Below are 27,078 nucleotides of genomic sequence, written 5' to 3'. Positions count from 1 at the left end.
TTTATGGCTGCCTAGTATTCCATGGTGTATATGTGCCACATTTTCTTGATTCAGTCCACCACTGAATGGAATCTAGGTTGACTCCAGGCCTTTTCTAATATGAAAAGTGCTACAATGAAGATACAATTGCATGTGTCTTTATGGAAGGACAATTTATATTCCTTAGGGTATATACCCAGTAATGGTATTGCTGGATCAAATGGTAGTTTTTCAGTTCTTTGAGAAATTTTCGAACTGCTTTCCACAATGGCTGAACTGATTTATTTCCCTTCAGCAGTGTGTATACATTCCTTTTACCCTGCAACCTCACCAGCATCTGTTATTTTTTGTTTGTAATAATAGCCATTCTGAGTGGTAGCACTTTGCTTTAGCACTTTTTAAAGCATCTCATCGTGATTTTGATGGCATTTCTCTGATGATTAGTGATGTTGAGTTTTTTTATACGCTTCTTGACTGCATGTATATGTTCTTTCTGAAGTGTATGTTAATGTCCTTTGCCTCTTTTTTAGTAGTGTTGTTTGTGTTTTCTTGTTGATTAAGCTACTTATAGATCCTGGATATCAGACTTTGTCAGATGCATATTTTGCAAATATTTTCTCCCATTCTTAGGTAGGCTGTTTGCTCAGTTCATAGTTTCTTTTACTGTGCAGAAGCTCTTTAGTTTAATTAAGTCCCACTTCTCAATTGGGTGGCTTTTTTGTTTATTTGTTTTGGCAATTGCTTTTGGACTTTTCATCATGAAATCTTTGCCAGTTCCTATGTTTAGAATGGTATTTAATAGCTTTTCTTTGGGGACTTTTGTAGTTTTAAGTTTTGCATTTAAGTCTTTAATCCATCTTAAGTTAATTTTTGTATTTGGTGAAAGGAAGGGGCTCAGTTTTATTCTTCTGCCTATAGATAGCCAGTTATTCTAGCACAATTTATTGACTAGGTAGTAATTTCCCCATTGCTTGTTATTGTTAACTTTGTTGAATATCAGATGGTTGTAGGTGTGCAACTTTATTTCTGGTTTCTCTTACCTGTTCCATTGGTATATATGTCTGTTCTTGTACAAATACCATGCTGTTTTGATTACCGTAGCCTTATAGTATAGTTTGAAGTTAGGTAACATGATACCCCCAGCTTAGCTCTTTTGGCTTAGAATTGCCTTGTCCCTTATTGCTCTTTATTTCTTATTCTGTATACATTTTAGAAGTTTTTTTATCTAAACTTGTGAAAAATGTCATTGGTAGTTTGAGAAGGATAGCATTAAATCTGTAAATTATTTTGGGAAGTATGACCATTTTAATAATATTGATTCTTCCTCTAAGTGAGCATGGAATGTTTTTCTACTTGTTTGTGTCATCTCTGATTTCTCAGCAGTGTATTGTAATTCTTGTTATAGACATCTTTCATTCCCTGGTTATCTGTATTCCTCAGTATTATATTCTTTTTGTGGCTATTAGGAATAAGACTGTGTTCTTGAGTTGGCTCTCAGTTTGGATGTTATTAGTGTATAAAAATACTACTGATTTTTGTACACTGATTTTTTTCCTGGGACTTTGCTGAAGTTATTCATCAATGTTGGAGGGCAGAGACTATGGGGTTTTCTAGGTATAGAATCATATTGTCTGGAAAGAGAGATAACTTGACTTCCACTCTTTGTATTAGTATGCCTTTAATTTTTTCTCTTGCTCGATAACTCTGGCTAGGACTTCTAGTACTCTGTTGAATAGGAGTGGTTAAGAGTGGGCATCCTTGTCTTGGTCTGCTTCTCAAGAGGAATATTCCAGCTTTTCCATTTAGTGTAATGTTGGCTGTGGGTTTTTCAAGATGGTTCTTATTATTTTGAGGTATGTTCCCTTAAAATCTAGTTTGTTGAGGGTTTATAACATGAAGCATTGTTGGATTTTATAAAAAGCCTTTTCTGCATCTGTTGAGATGATCATGTGGTTTTCGTTTTAGGTCTGTTTCTGTGATTAACCACATTTATTTATTTGTATACGGTTAACCAAATTTGTGTCCCAAGAGTAAAGCCTACATGATCATAATGTATTAGGTTTTTTGTGCTGCTGGATTCAGTTTGCTAATATTTTGTTGAGGAATTTGCTTTTGTTTTCATCAGGAATATTGGCCTAAAATTTTATTTTTTCTTTGTGTCTCTGCCATATTTTGGTGTCAGAATGATGCTGACCTCATAGAATGAGTTAGAGAGGAGTCACTCCTCCTCAATTTTTTTGGAATAGTTTCAGTAGAATTGGTACCAGCTCTTTTTTATGCATCTGGTAAAACTAGGCTGTGAACCCACCTGGTACAGAGCTTTTCCTGGTTGGCAGGGTTTTTAATACTAATTCAACTGCAGAACTCCTTATTGGTCTGTTCAGGTATTCAATTTCTTCCTGATTCAATCTTGGAAGGTTGTATGTTTCCAAGAATTTATCCATTTCTTCTAAGTTTTCTAGTTTGTGTGCATAGCGGTATCTGTAATCGTCTCTAAGGGGGTGGTTTATATTTCTGTGGGGTCCGTGGTAACGTCACCTTTGTACTATCTGATTGTATTTATTTGACCTTCTCTCTCTTTTTCATTAGTCTAAGTAGCAGTGTTATTTATTCTTTCAAAAAACAAACTTTTGCTTTAGTTGACTTTTGCATGAGTTTTTGCATGTCAATTTCTTTATGCTGAGCATTGATTTTGATTATTTCTTTTCTTCTGCTCGTTTTAGGCTTGATTTGTTCTTTGCTCTTATTTTTCTAGTTCCTCTAAGTGTGATATTAGGTTGTTAACTTGAGATCTAACTTCTTGATATAGGTGTTTAGCCCTATAAACGTTCTCCTTAACCCTGCCTTAGCTGTGTCCCAGAGATTCCGGTATGCTGTATCTGTTTTATTAGTTTCAAAAAATATTTATTTCTGCCTTAATTTCATTATTTTTCTAAAAGTCATTCAGAAACAGGTTAATATCTGTGAAATTGTGTAGTTTTGTTAAACTCCATTTTGATATAAATGCAAACACTGCTATGAATGTTGCAGATTACTTTTCTAATTTTATCATACTCTGGGTGAGGAGACCACCAATTAGTTTCCTAATTCCATTTCCCCTTCTTCATTTTCATGGGATCCCCAACTTGTAGCTATCACTTAGTTTTCCAGAATAAGTAATAATAATAGTATTGCTAAAGATTTCATAGAGTATAACCACTGTCCTAAGCCTGCTAAATATATTACTAAATTTAATGCTTACAAAAATAGGAGATGAGACTATTATTATATTTCCATTTAATAGTTGAAGAAGCTAAGGACAGCTTAATTTGCCAAAATTCAGAGTTAGTAATGGCAAAGCCAAGTTTTAAATAGAGCCTGTTTCCAGAATCCTTGCTAGAGTATACTGTTGTGTAATCCTTCATTTTTCCAATTCTGTCTTGTATTAGGTTATGTCCATGGGCTCATGTGTTGTTGGTTAATCAATGAGATGTAAGCAAATATGTAACGTGTCAGAGTCTAACATTTTACACAGAAAAAAGTGCAGTAAAGTATAGTTTTCCTTTTTTAATTTGTTATTTCATTCTCCATGCTGGTCAAAATATATTTATGATGACCAGACCTGAAGCACCTACTGGAACACGAGTTGACCTTGAGAATGGAGATCATCTTTGAGGCATATATTTGAGGAGAAAGGTAGCAAGAGTTTCAATCCCTGAGAATGTCTTGGAACAGAGACAGCATAATGAGCCCTTAGACTGCCAAACTCAAGACTTTTATGAGAAAATAACAATCCAAGTTTTTAAACTTCTGTTATTTGTTTAACATTACATTCTTTGTTATTGCCTGACAAACATAATTCTTAATGATATGAATTGGATCCTCCAAATAATTTTACTGCATCATAATATTTAAAAACATAAAAATATGGAGAAAATTCAAAGTTAATTGCTTTAAGAATATTATTTATTAGAGTATAAAATTAGCCTGTGATATACTGCATGGAAGCTTGATTAAGAAAACACTGAGCAAAATCTAAAAACAGTGATTTTTTTTAACTTACGTAGGAAAGATATAATGATTGGTAGAGTCTTGCTGTGATCACTATGAATTTTTATTTTTATCTTATTCAGTGTTTGCAGTTCAGTTGGAGACAACTTACTGGAGAGATATTTGGAAGGGCTCCTTACCAACTGTTAACGGAGATTGAGCCTCTCTAGAGATAACTCCAAAATAATATACTAATTTCATCATTGCACACAATGGTGTGCCAACATATGCTATCCTAAGTTAGTATAGCATAAACATGATAGTTACAAAAATGAACTCCAAAAGAGCTAAAAATGAAGTCAAAAATTCATTTATCAAAACTGATTTCTATATAAGAAAACATATTTAATACAGTAAATTTTAAAAAGCGATAAAACGGAAAGTATAACATAAATTATAATGCTCATGAAAATATAAAGTGTTGAACTGTACAATCAGTCTCGGACGAATCAGACATCTAAAATCCAAACTGTACTAAAAAATTCAACAAATATATACAGGTACCAGGCTCAGGGAAAATAATATTCTGTTATTGAAATATTCTCTCAAGGTCATCAAATGCAGATCTCCAAAACTATCGATTTGTTCCCGCATTAAGATAAATTTTAGTTTCAGGTTTAATACATGAGATGACTTATGAGAAATATATGTGGGACACCTTGTTCACCTATAAAAAGAGATCTTTTTGTTTCAGAACTTTTCTGTTTGGTGGTGTGTTATTTATATCATATACTAGAATTGTATCCACTCTCCAATCATTCATGTTCCATAATTTATAAATTACAGTTTGTTTTTCAATAAGAAATGTAGACAAATAAAGTGCATCCTGCATAAGGACTCCCCATAGTCTTTCTGCTAGGCAAAACCAAAAGCATGCTGACCTGGGTGGGAATATTACTATAGGGCATTTGAGCAAGTTGATCCCTTCTTCCCAATAGTCTCTGTTAGAGAGAATGGGAAAAAGTCCATTATCATCATTTTTCATTATTTTTGTCATGTCAAAAAGTATATCAATTAAACTTGGCAATTCATAACAGGTTAAATAAATTACATACTATGAGAATATAAATGATAAATCTTGCCACAGAAATGATCTTGTCAACATTATGAAGAAAAGTTATTACCTGCCATTGTAGGAAGTGTTATAGAGTCCTAGACAGAAATAGTTTTATATGGAGTCCTGGACAGAAATATAATCCTGCAAACTTGAATAACTTAGCTAGATTTACTTTTCTCATCCGAAAATGGACTGATAAGACTAATATAGAGTTTTTCAGCCCTGTTTGGCAAATCTCTATTTTTTTTGGTGGGACCTTAATATGCTTCTCTTTCATCTCACTAGCCAGATCAGCTCAGCTTGGGAAAATTTTATTTTGGAGTTTTAGTAAGATTATACAGAGGAAGAAAACATTCTAAAGAAAAATGAAAAAAAAAATTTAAAAATATTCAATAGTAAATTAACTCTTTGCCTCTTTTCAACTCAAAATACCTACTATTTCTCAAAGTGTACTTCACTCAAATTAATATTAACCATGAAAATACAAAGAAGTATCTGTTTTACATAATAACTAAAACTTGATTATTAATATTTAAGACTTCAATGTTAATTCTCTAAAGTATGCATTTTAACTGTTGTGCCTCTTAAAATATTAGATTATTTTAAATCACTGAAAAAGAATATATCTGCATGTTTTATGACTTTCCAAATAAAAGTATGAGGTATGTCAGGCATGGTGACTCACACCTGAATCTCAGCACTTTGGGAGGCCAAGGTGAAAGGATTGCTTGAGCCCAAGAGTTCAAGACCAGCCAGGGTCTCTACAAAAAATTTAAAAATTAGCTCAGCATGGTGGCATGCGTCTATAATCCCAGCTAATCGGAAGGCTGAGATGGGAGAATCACTTGATCCCAGGAGGTACATGCCATCATGATCGTGCCATTGCACTCCAGCCTGTGCGACAGAACAGATTCTGTCAAAAAAAAAAAAAAAAGTGTTTGGTAACACATGGACATTTACTAAGCAAATATGATAGCTTAAGATTGAGGGTAGCCACCTGTAATCCCAGCACTTTGGGAGGCCGAGACAGCCGGATCACGAGGTCAGGAGTTCAAGACCAGCCTGACCAACATGATGAAACCCCGTCTCTACTAAAAATACAAAAAACAAAAAAAAAAAAAGAAAGAAAAGAAAATTAGCCGGGCGTGATGGCAGGCACCTGTAATCCCAGCTACTTGAGAGGCTGAAGCAGGAGAATGGTGTGAACCCGGGAGGTGGAGCTGGCAGTGAGCCGAGATGGCGCCACTGCACCCTAACCTGGGTGACAGAGCGAGACTCCGTCTCAAAACAAAACAAAACAAAACAAAAAATGTCTGCCTCTAAGTGGACCTGCAAAATTCAAACCCGTGTTGTTCAAAGGTCACCTGTATGTCTCTTATATTCTTACTTTGAACGTCATTTCTTTTTCTCTTTGTGTGCTGACCTATTTTATACTGACCTATTTTATGGTCCACTAATATTGGCTTAAGCTGTACATAGTATGTTTTCAGATAATATAAATTATGATGAATAACTATGATGTTTAAATAATTTACTTGTATAATTTCCTTGTATATTATCTATAGTTTCTGTAATATATCAATCACATATATTCTTAAGTTTTTACTTATAGCTCCAATACCTGCATTTCCTGTAAGCCTATTTGTAATCATTTTTCACTTGATTTTGGTTGATTATTCTTTCTTGTATGACTTATTTTTTTCTTGAATTCCAGACATTTAAAAATTTTTAAATAGTTCAAATTGTAGGCATATTTGTATTCTTAATTATGTTAATTTTCTTTTAAAGTATAAATATGTTTAAATTTGAAAAGAAGTTAAGGTGTTGCCGGATAAAATTAGCCTAATCAGGGATTGAAACTACTTCAGATAGAGATTTTTCTTTGAGAGGATATTGTAATATACAGTTTACCATAAATTATATAGCACAGAAAGCTCTTTGGATATTTCAAATGAAAGCCTGGTTTATTTTCCACGTATCATTTTTTAGTAGCCCATTACGATCATTTTTTGTCATTTCAGTCCCATTAGTATCAGTTTCCCATGAATTTTAAATTGGTAAAATCTTATATGCATTGGAAAATGCAAAATATTGCACAAAATTGAGTTTATGGCTAAAGTTCTAAAAGCCTACACATAGATATAATAAAAAACACATACTTGGAAATATATATTAGGTTGGTGCAAAAGTAATTGCAGGTTTTGCCATTATTTTTATGGAAAAAAAACCATAATTACTTTTGAACTAACATACTAGCATACCAGAATAATATAATATGTCACTTTGCCACATTCAATGTATGACCAAGGACAATAAATATACTGACTCTTTTCAAGACATGTTTTGCATTGGGTATGCATGGACAAAAGGTGGCAACCATAGACACTGGGGACCACTAGAGCAGGGAGAAAGGGAGGAGGGAAAGGGTTGAAAAACTATTGCCTACTATGCTCAGTACCTGCGTGATGGAATCAGTTGCACCCCAAACCTCAGCATCATGCAATATGTTCATGTAACAAACCTGAACATGCATTCCTCGAATATAAAACGGAAGTCAAAGCTATAAATAAATGGATAAATAGGACTAAAATAAAAATAAAATGCACACAAAAAACATATGCTTTGCCTGTTGTTAAGTGTTATATGAACAAAAGCACTTGTTACGATTTTTTCATATTATCTTTGTAAAGTTGATGCATGTTGTACGTAGCTGTAATTATAATCATTGCTGAGTTGTATTGCATATGAATATATTACAAATTACATATTTATTCCTGTCTAAAATTCAGCATTTTCACTCAGTTTTAACCACTCCAAATAATGCTGCTGTGAACATTGTTCTACACGTACTTTAGCATTTCTCTTTTGGGGAATCACCCTTTTTGAGAATTTATAGATTACAGATTATGTGTATGGTCGAGTTTGGTAGACAGTAACAGTTATTCAAGTTCCTTGTCCAAGTTATGAATGTACCATCATTGTATTAAAATTCTAGAGGTCAAAAGTCTTCTGCAGGACTTGGAACTTTTTGTCTTTTTTGTCTGAACATTCTGGTGAATGTGTAGTGTATTATGACATCCAATTTTCAAGCAACAGTTATTTGAAATACCAACAATTCCTCATGGTGATGTAATATTATCTCTTTCATAAATTAGGTGATCTTATATGTATGGGTATGCTTCTCTTCTATTATTTTCCTATGATCTATTTATCTATCTTTGAGCCAATGGTCCACTGTATTGAATCCTATAGCTTTAGACCCACTGTATTGTTGCTATCTGGTAGTGAAGGTCTTCTATCTTTTTTGTGCTCCTTATAGGACTGCACTATTATCTTGACTCTTTCCATTTCCATATAAATTTGTAACTAGTTTATCCATTTCCATTATGATTGTACATATACACACATTTATGTTCACTGTTTGCTACAACATTGTGTGATTTTTTAATGCAGTTCACTGCTTTAGAAGACACAGAACTGTGCAAACATGGCCTTTTCACTGTTTAGCTGACAATTTACTATGAGTACCTAGAAAGGGAGTAAAATAAATTAATTCAACACATATGGAATAAACTACATATGACAAAATAAAATGTTGTGGAGAGTCACTCTACAACTATCATCACGAACAGATTGTTATAGATTTCCACTCAAATGAACAACAGAATTGACACTAATTTATTAATCAAAGATGATGGCTGAGAATGCATTTTATTTCTGGTAGAAAGGACTGACTAAGACAGCAGAGAGAGTAAAATACACTGATTCAAAAATGTGTGTTAGAGAAAATTTAATCGTGGATGATCTAATGAATCCTGGAAGCTAAGAGATCTTTCTTTCTTTCCTTCTTTCTTTCTTTCTCTTTCTTCCTTTCTTTCTCTCTTTCTTTTCTTTCTTTTTCTTTTCTCTTTCTTTCTTTTCTTCCTTCCTTCCTGTCTTTCTTTCTTCCTTCCTTTCTCTTCCTTCCTTCCTTCCTTCCATTTCAATCGCTGTATGGAAATCAGTGGTTTGGGGTTACATGGATGAATGCTATAGTGGTGAAGTCTGGGCTTTTAGTGCACCTGCCAGCTGAATAGTGTGCTCTGTACCCAATAGGTAATTTTTCATTTTTTACCCTCTTCCAAACCTCTCCCTTTCTGAATCTCCAATATCCTTTTTACCACTCTGTATGTCTTTGCATAACCATAGCTTAGCTCCCACTTATAAGTGAAAATAGGCCAGGCACAGTGGCTCACGCCTGTAATTCCAGCACTTTGGGAGGCCGAGGCAGGCAGATCACATGAGGCCAGGAGTTCAAGACCAGCCTGGAGAACATGGCGAAACACTGTCTCTACTAAAAATGCAAAAATCAGCCGGGCGTAGTGATGCACGCCTGTAATCCTAGTGGTGCAAGCTTGTAATCCCAGCTACTCAAGAGGCTGAGGCATGAGAATTGCTTGAACCCAGGAGGTGGGGGCTGCAGTGAGCTGAGATCACGCCACCTCACTATAGCATTAAACCATAATTTAAAATTAGGTCTAATTTTAAATTAAACCTAAGTGACAGAGCGAGACTCTGCCTCAAAATGATAATAATAATAATAATAATAATAATAATACAGTGAGAACATGAGGTATTTGGTTTTTCATTTCTGAGTTACTTCACTTATGATAATGGCCTCCAGTTTTATCCCAGTTACTGCAAAATATATTACCCCATTCTTTTTATGGCTGAGTAGTATTCCATGGTGTGTGTGTGTGTGTGTGTGTGTGTGTGTGTGTACCACATTTCTTTATCCACTAATCAGCTGATGGGCACTTAGGTTGATGGTTGATTCCATATCTTTGGAATTGTAAATAATACTGTGATAACCATACACATGTGTGTGTCTTTTTTAATGTAATGACTTTTTTTCTTCTGGGTAGATACTTAGTAGTGAGACTGCTGGATCGAATGGTAGATCTATTTTTAGTTCTTTGTGAAATCAAGAGGTTTAATTTTAAATGTAGTTCTAGGAATTGCTGGTACATGTTAGCTTTTCTAACCACATTATTACTTATCTGTAATGTATAGGCTATTCATGTGATTGCTAGGGATACAGTCCAGAACAATATTTTATGATGAACTTAAATGGTACTTATTTGCTAGAATTTATGAGTAGCTGTAGAGCCTGTAATGGTATTATAGTAAGAGAGTAGACTCTAATCAATGAGTAAGCGAAATTTTTGTTGTGTTATGAAGAAAAACTATTTCATAAAGAATGTATAGCCAGTGAAAAAGGTTTGTAGAGACTTTGTGGTATTATAGAGAGGTGTTTGTAAGGCACTTAATCAAAATAGTAACAACATAAAATTAAAATTAAAATATTAAAGAGATGGTAAAAAAATTAGATAAAGGAACTGCTTACTGAATAAACGTGAGATATTGTTCATCATTCAACAATTATTTAAATAGTAATATGCCAGCTATAAGTGCTATGTGCTAAGGATATTCTAATAAAGTAAATGAACATGGAATTCAAAATTTAATAGGTATGCAATTTAAAACACACAAGTAAAACACAGTATAGTTACTGTTATGGTAGGGTCATATGGTAATAAGTCATATATTATATAGTACATATATAATTATTATTTGACTGAATAAGAAGCTTCTAATCCAGACATGAAAGACCAGAGAAAAAGTACAGTAGGAATTAATCCTTAGGCTTGGACATGAAGAATGAATAGGAGAAACAGAAAAAACAACATATACAAATGTCAGCAATGACAGAACATTAGAAGTATTTAGAAAACTGAAAATAACTGTACACTTATTTTGATAATGAAAGAAACTGTTGTACAATAGAAGAATAGAAAGACCATGAGAACTCAGATGATGTAGGACTACAAAAAGAGAGTTAACCAATTTAGATCTTATAAAAAGAACAATTAAATGACACTGAAGAGTTTTATGTAAAGTAATGACATGTACGATTTTTATCTAAAAAAAGTCTCTCAATAGGTAGTGATCTAGTAAATGTGGTAGTGATGGCAGTGATGGAGTGAAGAAATATTGGAAGCAAATATTCAGAGAAAACATCTTGTTTCCAGTGGAGACAGAGAGTGGAGAGGCAGATCAGAAAGAAAATATTAAGAATTAAGTTAACAAGACTTGATGGGTAAACTGAATAGCGTAAGGAGAGTGTTATAGGTAAAAAATAGACCATAATAAAACCTGATTTCTAATGCTGACTATATATGTAGTATTTCAAAAAAGCAAGATGCATATTTCTATAACTCATAAGACAGATGTTGGTAAGAATAGAGAATTATGAATCTTCAGATATAGAAAGTAATGGAAATCATAAATTAAATGAGAAAAGGAAGAATTTCAAGTCAAAATCTTGAAAAAATAATCCCCTTTTTATTGCCTGTGTACAAGAAGAAAACCCCAAAAGGGAGACCGATTGTAAGTGGTTAAAGTAGACAGAGAGGTGGAAGAACATGGGGGACATAATGTTACAGAAGCAAAGGGACTGTGTTTTGTTTATTTGTTTGTCTTGTGTTTAATGGAGGACTATGTGATCAATAGTGCCATTGCTGATAAATAGACTAAAGACATAACTGCCACTTGGCTATGAGAAGAGGAAATTAACATCAAACATAAAAAGAGCTTGGTCAAGCCTGTACCCTAGATGACAGTGACTTCACTGAATGTTTGGTAGAAAACAGGAAAGCATGACTGTGTGCACTCATTCCATATCGGTTGGGTAGGAACATCGAGACATACCAAGAGTCAGACAGGCGTTGTTGGGCATACCGGGTCAAAGGAAGAGTGCTATTGTTGGCTTTGCTAATATTGTTTGTTATTAAGGCTGAAAAGAGTTGACATTGTCAAGTGTCTGAATAAGAATGAATAAAGGAGAGCTAAATATATTAGGGAAGGGAGAACATATTTTCATCAAACAAGATAGAAATTATAAATTTGGGGAGGTAGAACACTAAAACTGTGTCAAAATTACCTGGAGATATTTTGGGATGTAGTAAAGACCACAGTAAATTCTGGGTCATCAAAAAGCAACGTTGAACTTTAAGGAGGCAATCTGGAAGGGAAAGTGCAATCTTCCCATGGTCCTGAAAGGGAACCAGAAATGCTGATTGCCAGCTCTAGTGTCCAAAACAGCCACAAGATTCAGGCATAAATATTGTGGTCTTTCATTGATTATACCTTGTATACATATTTTCAAATTAACATAAACAAAAGTCTGTGAACTCTTCTATTATTATCTAAACTAGAGACAGGTCATGAAAATGTGTTTTAATTCTCAAAATCCCTAACTGGGTTATGTTCCCATGTTCTCCACATTCTTATAATGGTATTCCTCTTTTTCTTCTCCTTTTTGCTTCTTCCCTTCTGCTGCTTCTCCTTTTACTCCTCCTCCTCCTCTAGAAACTACTACACATTCTTCACAGCTAAGCTGATATGTCTATCTTTCTGTGAACTACTTTGCAAGTTGTTCTGATGGAGTTAATTACATTATTATCAGTGGTGTTGGTGTTTTTGTTTCATTTTTACTTTATTAATACATTTGTAGCAATACACTCTAAGAGTATGACCATGCATTTTCTTTAATTTGTGAAAGTAAATCATGAGCTCCTAGAGGGCAGAAAGTGTGCCCACCTCCATCAAGAATCTGTTCATCATGATGGCTCAAGAAATGTCTGTTAATAAACAAATTAGGTAATAAACACTAGAGCTGGTAATCAGCATTTCTGGTTCTCTTTCAGGACCATGGGAAGATTGCACTTTCCCTTCCAGATTGCCTCCTTAAAGTTCAACGTTGCTTTTTGATGACCCAGAATTTACTGTGGTCTTTACTGCATCCCAAAATATCTCCAAGTAATTTTGACACAGTTTTAGTGTTCTACCTCCCCAATGTATGAATACACGAATTACAAGGCTGAGTGGACAATGTCTGTTCAAGGCATTGAATGAGATACTGTTATTGATGCTGGGTAATTTTACTTATTGAAATAAGAAAAAGTGTTGCAAGTACACTAAAATATGTACAAATTGCCATTTTACAGCTACTGACATGATTCTTCAGGATGGGGAAAGGATAGAGTTTGGGAAGAAGTAAGAAAGTCTTTGTGCAGAAAAAAACATTAAAAATTTCTCTCATCCTTACAATATACTGAAAGACCTCTAAAGATAGAGACTCGGTCTGAGGCATTTATTCATTTCCCAGATTCTCCAGACAATATTACATTCATAAATTGGAGTTATTTCATATTAACTCAACTGAATTAAAGTATATTACATTTGTAAGCATGATTACAGTCCAAAATTAGTATGTACAGGTGTAATAATATTTGTTTATGCAATTTAGAATTATATCAATGGTGAACCCCAGAATGTTCAACTAATGGTAGCTAAAGAAACAGATTTATTTATCCTACTGCCAGAGGATCAAATAGCATACCATCAGATTCATCAGTCAATAGCTCTTTTTAGCCATTTTTAGTGTGTTGCCCTTGAGTTTCATTATATAGCCTCTTCATTCAACTTCATATCTCATTCCTAAATTCAAAGAGTGTGAAGGGTGAGCAAAAAGGGCTTTTCTTTAGGTTGATCTTACCTTTATTGTAATCCCACCAGATTTCACGTTAAAGGTGATAACCGGGTTTCATGGCCGTGTCCGTTTGTAAACCATGCTTAGAAACCAAGTATCTGGGAAAGAGGCATGGGATATTCTTATCACCCTCAAAATTGTGGTTTTGTATATTGTTTTTTGTTTTCTCCAAGCAATAAGGGTATGAATGACTGATAAATAACCAAATAATGCTGTCCTGCATGAAGTACACAAGTAGCACTGACTTAATTTAGAAACCAATAATGTTGAGAGTAGGGGGTGAATAATTTAATATCTATTTAGAATCTTCTGTATGCAAGGCTTGTGCTTATACTTTCATATATTATTAAATTTGTAATTATGACTACTCTATGTATTTGTAAAGCTTGCTTTGATGCATTTCAATCCATTTACTCAAATAATTTGATAAATATCCAAAGAAACTTGGTTGACTCTTGTGAAACTACCTATTAACCCCCTTATAAGGATGCATGTTTGATATACCCATATGTTAGAATTACCCAAGCTTCTTGTGCAAAAAAAAATTGAAAGATTATTGGTATTAAGTAGAAATGGTAGCTAAGTATTCCTCATTTTTAAATTGATGACCTTAAGTGCACATTCTTGTTGACTGACAACACAATAAGCACTGTTGCAAGAACAAAATGATTCACTGCAAAAAAAGAAGCTTAAATTTTATCAAGAAATGTATTTACCTTTTAACAGCTATAAATACATGGATATATGTGTGTATCTATCTATGCACGTGTATCTATCTATCTATCTATCTATCTATCTATTCTTTTTATAGTGATCATGTTCCCAAAAAGTTGAATGTGTTTTATTAAATGTCTCTCCTGTCTTAGGCATACGTGCCAAGCTTTCCAATTCAGTAGTTGCAGGGCTCCACATAAAATGCAGTGAAATTATCCTTTCTCCCTTGAATATGGAATAATTAGAGCAGAGTAAATGAGTTTGAGTCTAGCAAGAAAGTATTTAAAAGTATTCTAGAGAGTTTTAAAAACTGAATGAACAAAAAAAGTAATTCTTGATATTTTCCTATATTTTATTCTAAGAGAAATAATTCTGACATAAAATTAAATATTTTTGTGCACTATTTCAGACAATATTTCTATAGATATGTATTTTATACATAATAATTTGAATTAACATTAAGAGTTTATATTTTCCTAGAATTCCAGTATTCAAAATGTAGGCATATAAGTAATATTTCTTTTAATGTTACACTTACCAGGAAATTAATAAAAACAGGCAACATTTTAATGATGAGGAAACTGGAGATCAGAAATGTTAATTGATTTTTTTTCACTGTTACGTAGCTTATTAGAAGTAGAGAAAGAATGTAAATTTTAAGACATATCATATCAAATAATACGTGTCTTGACAGAGACATGAGCAATCAGCTACAGTGAAGTTGAGGCAATTCTTCCATGTGGTGTTAGGATAGGCACACTTAACAACACAACATACCTCCCTCACTCAGAGATACACAGAAATAGATAACACAGGTGCTTACAAATTTTGCCTCAATCGCATGATACCTGTAAAAGAATCCTAAGTGATTTTTGCACTGCTGGGTACTACCATATCTTGCAGCTATTCTTATAGGGAACAGTTTGACTAAGATTTCTCTTGTACAGGAAGAACTCTGTTGACATGTGTAAAGTCACATGTCCATCTTGAGACAATGATATTATCAAAATTAAATATTGTGTCTTAGTGGTGCATTGACTGTGTTAATCTGTGTCAAATTCAGCCATACTTATCACCAGTTTTCATTTCATTTCCCAAAGCTTTCCCAGCTACCAAAAGCTTTGTATAGTAAGTAGTGGCTTGTGAAGCAGAAGCAGCAGTAGCATTTACAGAATAGAACATAAACCTGCCTGCTTGTTAGAATGCTGATGAAAATTTTGCACATTTTAAAAATTACAACTCTACTCCTATTGGCCACACAATGATGTCTTCACAGAACAATTGACGGTTTTATGCAAAGAAACAAGGCAGGCAAATATTTATATACAAAGATTTTTGGAAGAAGCACTAAATATTTTCCACTACTTTTATTTTTATTTATTTATTTATTTTTTGGAGAGGGAGTCTCGCTCTGTCACCAGGCTGGAGTACAGTGGCATGATCTTGGCTCACTAAAACCTTCAACTCCCTGGTTCAAGGGATTCTCCTGCCTTAGCCTCCCATGTAGCTAGGATTTCAGGCACCCACCACCATGCCCAGCTGATTTTTGTATTTTTAGTAGAGACGGGGTTTCACCATGTTGGCCAGGATGCATCTCCTGACCTTGTGATCCACCCATCTCTGCCTCCCAAAGTGCTGGGATTACAGGTGTGAGCCACCACGCCTGGCCCTACATATTTTAAAACATAAAATGAACACAACTTCTTTAGGTTTTCTAATTCAAAATTATTAAATTGATGAAATCCAGATTATATAATTATTTTCAATAACATTTTTAGCATAGTATAATTTTTATAAACACGAGACTTAGTAAATTCCATTCTACATGCATATGTATGGCCTATTTGCTATAGAAACAAAATAAAACAAACAGGCCAACTGGGGTGGACCATGCCTATAATCCCAGCACTTTGGCAGGTGGAGGTGGATGGACTGCTTGAGCCCAGGAGCTCAAGACCAGCCTGGGTAACATAATGAGACCCCATCTCTACAAAAAAATACAAAATTAGCTGGGTGTGGTGGCGTATGTCTGTAGTTTCAGCTACTCAGGAGGCTAAGGTGGGAGGATTGCATGAGCCTGGGTGATCGAGGCTGCAGTGAATCATAATTACACCACTGCACTCCAGCCTGGGTGACAGAGTGAGACTCTGTCTCAAAAAATAATAAATATATAAATAAATATACAACAAAATTAGATACCTGTAAACAGAATGTGTCAGATTCCTGGTTCTGCTTTAAGTACTTTTTAAATACCTCCCAACTTGCCCTATGAAATAGATTATATAATTTTGGCTATCACTGGAGGCACAGAATTGTGGATTTCATGCTTTGACTGCTTAACTTCGCACCATAGGAAAGATCATCATTCTGACTACAGCTGAGGAACTATTAGAGCTGGTGAAGATAAAGATGTATCCTTAAAAATCTGAAGTCTAGGTTGGTCCTTAGGATTCATTTAAATAATGTAAGTTTTAAAAGAATAAATTAATTTGCAGAGCAGAATACAGAAGGCTTTTAAATTATACTGTGGCTGAATACTATCTATACATACATTGTATAAATATATTTACATACATTTATGTGGAATTATGTATAATATTGTTTTACAATTATATATACATATATGTAATCTCTAGATTGATTTTATTTAATTCTAGGCATTGAAAAGAAAGAGTATTTATTTAAGCTATAATTCAAGTGAAAATCAACGAAAATCATATTAGAGATAGATCTTGGCACACCACTGAGCTGTACTTTGAATAAATCTTTCAATTTGTTAAATATCCGTAAATATTTGTAAATATCTATAAAATGGGTAATCATAACCTCTGCATTCAGAATTCTTTTTTTTTTTTTTTTTTTTGAGACAGAGTCTCGCTCTGTCACCCAAGCTGGAGGCAGCGGCGTGATCTCAGCTCACTACAAGCTCTGCCTCCTAGGCTCACGCCATTAAGAGGTTAGATTAAATGGTATTTTTAAATGGTTAGGCATATATTTAAATAATATTATTTGAAATACCTGTTAATACTTTGAGAAAAGTCTTATAAATATAATGTTACAGGATCCTTGAGATCTCACTTCACCAGTAGGAAGCCTCTGTGGACAGTGTGGCACCTTTGCCTGAGTTTTGCTTGGGCCTGCTGGACCCACTCAGCCTGGTAGGCTGCATTCAGCTCACACTGCCACCCTGGATCCCATGCCGTCAAAGGCGAGACAAGTAGAGAGGGGTGTGTGAGTGAGTGAGCATAAGGTCCAGCCACCACACACAGCCAGGCATTTTGGCTGCAGTGGGTTGGTCAGCTCCAGGTGCTAGCATAGGTGCGAGCTCCCTTCAAGACTGGCTGGACCAGGCATACCTCAGACAGCTTCCACAGCTAGCAGCAGGGAATGAGGTGGTACCCAGAAGCTTGGAGATGCCAGGAACTGCCAAGCCCCAAAGAGGGTATCACAGCCCTGGCTGGGAAGCTCCTAGGTCTGGGATCCCAAAAGGGCCACAGCACTTCTCTCCTTCTCTCTTCTTTCCTTGTCTCTGGCAATGCGGTGAGCAAGAAGCTTGTTTGAACTTTGTTTGTCTTACAGCTCTTTCAGCTCCACCATGTGGTGGGTCCCAAGTTCTTGTCCCACTTCCAGGAAGAATGAAGTGGGTGGACAAGTGGAGGGTGAGCAAGATGAAGAGGAGCTTTATCAAGCAATAGAACAGCTCAGAGGGGACTCGCAGTGGGTAGCTCCTCTCAGCAGCCAGGGTGTCCCAATGAGTGTTCAACTCTTAGCAGAGAGGAGACCCTGTAGTGGGTAGGTCCACTCTGCAGCTGGCTGTCCCATCATCTTCTCCAGTCTGGCTGAGTCTAAAGTTTTTATGTGCTTCAGAGGGATGGATGTGCATGCTGATTGGTTCATGGGTGGCATGGGTGGGCCTAGAACCATAAGTTCCTATTCTGGTTAATCAGCCCATCCTCCAGGCTTCAGGTGGTATCTGGCCTGAGCGTGACTTCACTGGGGACCTGCCACTTTCCACCCAGGAGCCTGTCTGCCTCCTACCTTCATCCATTGCACCCAGGTTGTTTGTGCTGAGGGGTGCCTGTAGGCCAGCACCCAACTGCCTACAGCTCCCTCATTGGCCTCCTTCCCATGTTCATTAGGACCCAAATTCTGGAGGGTACCAAGTCAGGAGGGGGCTCTCTTGTCAGCACTGCCCTCTGCCCTGAGTGCGCATACTTGGGTGGGTTGCAACAGTGCCTAGGCTCAGCCTCACCTTTGCTCTGAGATCAAACTGAGCACTGAGAGTAAAGAGAGGCCAGGCAGGGGGAGCAGGCAATTTTAAGACTGTAGGGGTATCCCTGGCCCCTGAGAGCACAGAGACTCCCAGGTCCACAGTTGCAGCAGTGCCCAGGAGCACAGGGCTCCTGCCTGCTCTCATCCCACAAGAGAATAGGGATGCCTGTGTCCAAAGCCATGGCTGGGCAACCACAGCTGTGGCCATGTAGCATGAAGTTCCCACCCTACCGACTCAGAAGGGAGCAGGGCTTCTAACTGTTCCCAGCTCCCGCTGGCTCTGTGGAGCGTTCAGCCCTGGCCACGCCTCTCCCACTGCAGGAGGCATCATGGCAGCACCTGCTCCAGATGGGCTGCCACTGCCATCAATAATGCTCTTTATTAAATTATTTTATTGGATAATTCATTTAAAAAGTTGACATATAGACTTATAAATGAATATATGTATAGAAATACACATATGTACATACGTGTATTTCTATATGCAAATGGGTGTCTTGAAGCTTAGTACTGAAACCAACCCACTAGTCCAATACAGTTTTTCTTTTTTTAAATAAACATAAAAATTAACCCTTCTTGTCTTAAAGCTTGAAATTTATGTTTGTTTTAACATAGTTCTTTCCTGCAGGCCTCTCAAAAATACTACCAAAGACTGAAACTCAACAGATCACCGTATCCAGAAAATGAGATGCCAGACCACTCATTCATCATGATTTGTTTGCCCCTCCCTAGCTCCTGTTTTCTTACGCATTGTTACATTTCTTCCCTACTATATAAACCCCTAGCTTTAGTCAGTCAGGGAGATGGATTTGAGACTGAGCTCCCCTCTTGGCTATAGCACTCAATTAAAGCCTTCTTCCTTGGCAACACTCATCATCTCAGTCATTGGGTTTCTGTGCAGTGAACAGCAGGACCCAGATCAAACCCCTGGTGTTTTGGTAACAGTATGCAACTCCAGCAAAGTTGGTTTATCTCTATTGAATTAGAAATATATCATAGCCAGAAAAATATACAGGAAAACCATTTACTGAACAATTGCTCTCTCTCTCTTTTAATAGCTAGTTCATGGTACACCTTAATTTGTTCTTATACATACCTAAAGTTTTGGCATATGGACTACCTGCTGTTTAACTAAAGGGTATAATCTTGAAGCTTGGCTAAGTTGATACAGTACAAACCACTAGACCAGTTGAGATCTTGTGAAGCATAACACAGAAGTAAAAGTAAAAGAAGTACTGCAAGAATAATACAATGTTAGTTTTTTTTTGTCCCTCAACCAGACTTCTTATAGATAAATCACATAGATAACTTTGAAAGTTAAGCGGGATTTTTCATTTTAGTATAGTCATATAGGCATTTGATCAAGAATTCAGATTAACAAGTTGGTATTTCTGGAGGAATAGAGAACATAGTATAATATTCACGCCGATTTAAGATTATATTCTCATGATCCCTGTTAGCAGTTTATCCAATTAATGTATGGCTTATTAAATTATTCTCCTTCTAGTCTATTCACAGAGACGATGCATGTGTCAGCAAGTGATAATTGTTGCTTATTGCTTATTTTACTAAACTAATTTTTAAACAAATTTGCCACAAAATAACCATTCATATTAAATTGAATTAAATATAGAGTACAGTCTCTTGGGAGAGTGGATGAAACGTGCATCCAAGCTTACTCTCATGAGGAGGATTAGGCTTGGAGGCAGGCCCATCAACTTTCCTCACTTATAATAGAATTCAGAATCTAAAATTTTTGAGAGTGGTTGTGTTCCAAATGCTTAGTAGAGTAAACTTTAGGACCCAGAAACAAGGTCATGGTAAGAAAAGGGAAGATAAGAGGGACAACAAACATATTTAAGCAACATTTACTGAGCACAAGAGGTGCTCCTCTCATACACACAGTTGGGATATGACACACTACCTCCTATAGTTTCTCGAACTTTGAACAAAACTGAACATTTTCATTCATATTCACTTGGAAATTAGTTAGGATGAATTTTTCAGACAATGAATTTTGCATACTTTTTTGCATATCCTCAGAGAAAAAGCAAATATGGTGATAATGAAAATTTGGATAGCAAAAGATAATTTTGTTTTTATTGGTCATCAACTATTTTAATATCTGTAAATAAAGATATATCATTATATGAAAATGCTTTCTAAATTACTGATCATATATTTAAAGAAAATAATATTTGAAGACAAATTTTACAAGATAAAAATGTTACTTTTAAATATAAAGTTTGTTAAGTTATATGTATTTAAATTAAATACAATTTTAGTGAAAAATTCCTTATCTCATTTCAGTGCCTAATACTTTGGAGTGTTATAGTGGTCGATATTTTGGAGTGTTAGAACATAAACTACAATTAAGGATTATAAAAATGTGCACATTTATCACATTTGTAAGGTATCAGATTATTCATATATAAATTATTTTTCTTGATTTTATTATATTCTCTGCTTATCTTCTAGGAAGAATTTCTGCCTACTAAGTAAATTAACTTAATCACAAACATGGGCATTCATTGGAAATTTTCAAGAGAGTTGGATTGGGGAAATGCCAGTAGTTAAAATAAATGACAACAGGGAAAATGTTAAAAGAAATCATTCTAATGTTCAACTTCTATGCCACATTATTCAACTGAAAATGTCAGTTTAATTTTATTTAAGCTTTGATGAAAAGGCATAATGAATTGGGTAAGGACAATGAAATAGTAATATAACATCTAGAATGATAGTTGATTTATACTCCCATTTAAGATTTGCACTTGGCCTATGAAATATTTTATTTACTTTTTAATCAATGTTAAGTGAAACACTAAAACCAAAATGAAAATTTTCTCGTTCACTGAAGATCTCATTTTTATATATCACAAATTGAAGAGTATTAATAATACTCCTGAATACTTGTGAGGCTGAGGTTTGGCTGTCACAGGCATTTTCAACCATACTTTGATATTCAGTTTTCTAATTATTTCATTGCTTTGCATAGAAAAACACTTATAAATTTTTTAAGTGGACCAATTTAATATGCTTACTATATCAAAACCATGTTAAATAAAGAAATAAAGATCAAAGCCAATGTTGAATGTGCTGTTTTGACATCTTAAAATAAATCCTGTGGTCTTTTCAAATAAGCCATGTTGTTTCATAACATCTTTTAAAATAACGGCACGCATTTTGAAGAAGAGGCATTTTTTCGGAGGAGCTCAGAACTGTCTTTGATGTAGTTATAAGCTAAAGGGCATGATGAAGAAAAAAATATGTAGTAACTTACCCTATATAACTTCCAGGCAGGAGAGATTCAAATGATAAATTATTTAAAGGAATTAAAGAAGACACTGCAGGGCTCTTATTGCTTATTAAAGGTGAACGATTTTCAAACTCAGTTACGTTACATACCAATAGATTATTTCTTCTACTTAAGCTTTATTTCACCCAAACATGACAGTTAAAAAATGTTAAAACTGTTTTTATAATATTTTGGAAAAGATAATGGTATTTCCTGATTACTATTTTCTCCTTCATAGTATACTGAAGCATTAACTTGTAATTTTATTATTGTGATAAATTATTAAACAGCTGATACAAAGAAAGATCCACAACAATTAATTTCTTTCTGATATTCCATAAGGGAAATTTATTAGATTTGATATGCATGGTAAAAGGTGCTGTTTGACAGCAATATTGTTTCATTAATTGGTTCATTTATTGTATTATTGGTTCATTTTGGTTCAATATAAAATATTGTACAATATTGGTTCATGTATTATATTATAACAGTACTATACAGTAAATATAGTGTTTAAAGAAAAAATAGTCAGAGGCAATCGAGAATGGATTTAGCAAATGTATGCTGACCAGGCTGTGCCTTTTCTCCAGGAAGTGAATTTGGCTGCCTATAGGAAAGACTGTGGAAGAGGCAGCTGTGCTGTGCTGATAAAGGTCTAACAACCAACTCACTGAGAAAAAGACATTGCAAAAAATTTTCCAATATCTGATTTTCTTACCTTCTTTTCCTTGGTGCAAATTCTTTAGGATTTATTTGAAGCCACCTATATGATGCCCCTGACCACTGAACTGGGAAGAGATGCACAGTTAGCCCTCCCTCACAGTCATACAGGCCAGCTGCAACATACTAGTGGTTACCTTCCAGCATGATTCCAAAGGAAACAAGGATCAATAAGGCAAAGTAACTATATGAAGATTTCCACCTATACAGCAAAATATTCCCAAGAGAGCAGCCCTCATCCATTGACTGATGAGTATTCATATACCAAAACTTCAGTGCCTTGATTCTCTATTTAGAGATGGCTCTATGGCATATGCTCTTACTTGTGGGATACTGTTCTGTGGAAGCATTTAGCTTCAGGTGTTCTGTGGTTACTGGCTTTGTAGTCACACTTTATCGATTTTCCTTCTAGTGAATCCTGGGATTGACTTCCACATAAACTATTTTCACTCTAAACTTTGAGTTAGTGTTTGAGATATCTCAAAATAAACTCTTTTCATTCCTATTTTACATATTTCATCATCTTAATTGTCATCTTTTCTATCAACCATGGAATGCTCACACTGGGATGATCTAGTGAGATTAAGCATAGCTGTGACACACTCTTCTAATCAGGCAGTTTCACTTTAGGCCACAGCAGGGTTCAGAATTCGCTTAACCTATGAACCTTCATAGGTTCTCTCCTTCAGGAGTCTCGCCATTTAAAAGAAGATGCCAGACCTGAGGCTGCTATGGATGCTTTCAAAGATCATGTGTATAAAGGACAAGGGGAACAACAACAGCAACTTCTCCCATGCACTCCCTACAACATTGGCTTGCTTTGGCTTTTGGATATTTCAGGTCTTGAGTAGCACTGGCTATGTCCTTCTCATAGCAGTTCAACAGGTTTCTTTTTTAAAATTTCATGTTCTTTTCAAGTTTCTATACATCAGGAACCTTGACAGTATTAAATTTTGTAGAATAATTCTTTGTTGTGAGAGGTTATCCTGTAATTGTAGGATGCTGAGCAACAGCCTTGGACTCCATCTGCTAGATTATAGTAGAACTCCCACTCTTAGTTGACAATCAAAAAAGTCTTTAGATTTTTCCAAATGCCCTGTGGCAAGTAAAATTTTATCTGGTTGATAGTTGTTAGTCTACACCTTTCAGAAATGCTCCATTGAGTTTAATAACATTTTACTCTTCTCTAGAACATATAAATAGGTGGCTCTACTTTATCGAATTTGAGTGCATCCTGAATTTGATATTTCTTTTATAATAACAATCCAATAATAACTGTGTCATTTTTACTACTATTTTGGGTTTGGAGCACTAATGGTTGTTTTTAGATCCAACTTAATTGTTTTTCTTCTTTACATCACTGTAAGAAAATTAAATAATTCTTATAAAATATATTTTTATAGTCATATTAGAATTAAGTCTCTATGGAGTTCTATTACTTCACTCAACTTCAAAAGATATTCATTTGCCTCATTTGCTTGTTCTCAATTATTGGCAAATCAAACAAGGAATGCATTTAGATAACTTGAAACTATATAAAACAATGCATATTTTAAAATATTTTAAAATATAAAATATATTTCACAGCACAATGTATGGTCTTATTGCACACTTCAACTTTTGCAGGGACATAGATGGAGCTGGAAGCCATTATCCTCAGCAAACTAACACAGGAACAGAAAACCAAACACCACATGTTCTCACTTACAGGTGGGAGCTGAACAATGAGAATACATGGACACAGGGAGGGGAACCACACACACTGGGGTCTGTCAGTGGTGGGGATGGGGAGGGAGAGCATCAGGAAAAAAAATGCTTACCGGGCTTAATACCTAGGTAATGGGTTAATAGATGCAGCAAACCACCGTGGCACATGTTTACCCATGTAGCAAACTTGCACATCCTGCACATGTATCCTGCAACTAAAAATAAAATAAAATAAAAGTCACACAGGTGTAAAATGCAAAAAAAAAAGAAGAATATACAGTTGATAAACACCCTCCAACTAGAAGTTAAAACATACATTCAAAAATAACTGTTGTCACTATTTATTGCGTGTTTATTTTTACCACATACTTTGCCAAGTTCTTGATAAACATTTTTTCAATTTTTACAATTATGCCCTTTTTATAACGGAAAACCTCAATACATAAATGCAAATAACTTACTTAAATTTGCAGTTGTACTAACTATCAAAGGGCAAACTGAGCAAGAATGACCAGCTTCCAAAATCCATGAAAGCATGATGAAAATCCTGTTTCTTAATTTGAAGCTATACATAAATATTAAGAGATAATTGAGGGTTACAGTTTTCACTTTCTTAGAAATGGTAACCCTTTCTGGTTTCAAATATTATAAAAATTAGAAAGCAAATGTTAGTATATGCAGTCATGTATTAAAGGTGTAGAAAGAACACTTTTATTCATGATTAAATACACTGCTTTATTAAAATACATTGTTTTAATATAAAGTGCTTATTAATAAAATCTGTATATTTTGAAAAATCATTCGCATGAAATACACACATGCATGGGTGCGCGCGCACACACACACACACACATACCTACACATACACTCCTACTAAGGGTATTTAATGATTTCCATTAGAGAGTATACCTAGAAAAAGTTGACTTCATTACCAAGAATCAACTTAGGAACCTGGGCTAAGCAAGAAATTAGATTGTATTACATGCATAAATGTAAATTTAAATATGAGTATTGGTGCTACAAGTTTTGGTATTTAATCAGTACCTACAAAAAATAAAAACAATTAAAATTACAAAGAGTTTTGATATTTGACTTTCTTTTCCAATCTTTTCAATCAGGATCTTTTCTTTTTAATCAGGATACTCTAGTAGTTTTGAATAAATTTATATAGTAATCAAAACAATAATTTTAAGCTATTAGCCTAATTAAAACTCAGTAACTTTTAAGCTAAATTGTCACAAAATCACAAAGCAAAGTTATGCTTGAGCAAGATGGCAAATCACTACTTTTCTATAAAGGAAAATGTCAGACCATTCAGTGAACAAACACTCAATAAATCATGACAATGGTTATTTCTGAATGAATGTTTTAACTTTGCCTATGTATAACCAACAATATATCAGCAAAATTTGGAGATAACATAAATTGGAAACTCTCTGAATTATGGTCACTTTCCTAGGCTTTTAAAATGGCAGCAACTGGTCATCATGGTGTGATAAAACCCAGAAAAATCAGTAATATTAGTAACATATCTGTAACATACCATCCCTAAATACATCAAATTCTATGCTTCATGTAAAGTGAAAACCAAAAATAAAAACCGAAAGCCACCTGCAGCCATCTGAATGGACTTCAGCCAGGGTACTCTAAAATTTAACCTGAAAGACTGGTTCAGGCCATGTCAGGAAGTGAGGGTCAGACATGCCTCATTACACCCAGACAGCATTAACATCAACACAGACCTTAAGGCTGATAAGAAACATGACAGTCTTTTCTCTCTAAAGCCTGCTAGTGGAGGCTTCATCTGCATGGCAAAACCTAAGTGCCCCCAACACCTCATTATAACCCAGACATTTTTTTTTTTTTTTTTTGAGATGGAGTCTTGTTCTGTCACCAGGCTGGAGTGCAGTCACACGATCTCGGCTCACTGCAACCTCTGCCTCCCAGGTTCAAAGGATTTCCCTGTTTCAGCCTCCTGAGTAGCTGGGACTACAGGCTTGTGCCACCACACCCAGCTAAATTTTTTGTATTTTAGTAGAGACAGGGTTTCACCATGTTGGCCAGGATGGTCTCAATCTCCTGAACCCAGATATTTCTTTCTACTAATAATAACCCTTTCAACCAGTTGCTAATCAGAAAACGTTTAAATGTACCTATGACCTGGAAGCCACCCTCCTTCTATCTCTCTTCCAGATCAAACCAATGTAAATGTTACATGTATTGATTGATGTGTTATGTCTTCCCAAAATGTATAAAAGCAAGCTGTACCCTGACTGCCTTGCGCACATGCCATCAGGACTGTCACGGGTGCATCTTTAAGACCTGTCTCAGATATTTTGAGTTCACAAGGACTAGTTGAAAATTTTGCAGACTATAGATATGAATTACAGTGATTAAAACATTCTTCTTAGAAAATAATTCTACATTATCATGAAAGTTCAAAACTGAAAACAAGTATTGCTAAAAATTCTTTTTTTTTTTTTTTTTTTTTTTTAAGATGGAGTCTCACTCTGTCGCCCAGGCTGGAGTGCAGTGGCGCGATCTCGGCTCACTGCAACCTCTGCCTCCCAGTTCAAGCGATTCTCCTGCCTCAGCTTCCCAAGTAGCTGGGACTACAGGTGCCTGCCACCGCGCTTGGCTAATTTTTTGTATTTTTAGTAGAGACTGGGTTTCACCATGTTAGCCAGGATGGTTTCGATCTCCTGACCT

Source organism: Pongo abelii, chromosome 4 (assembly GCF_028885655.2).
Source record: "Pongo abelii isolate AG06213 chromosome 4, NHGRI_mPonAbe1-v2.0_pri, whole genome shotgun sequence".
NCBI lineage: Eukaryota > Metazoa > Chordata > Mammalia > Primates > Hominidae > Pongo > Pongo abelii.
The sequence above is the reverse complement of the archived record's forward strand: the minus strand, read 5'-3'. Positions refer to the sequence as shown.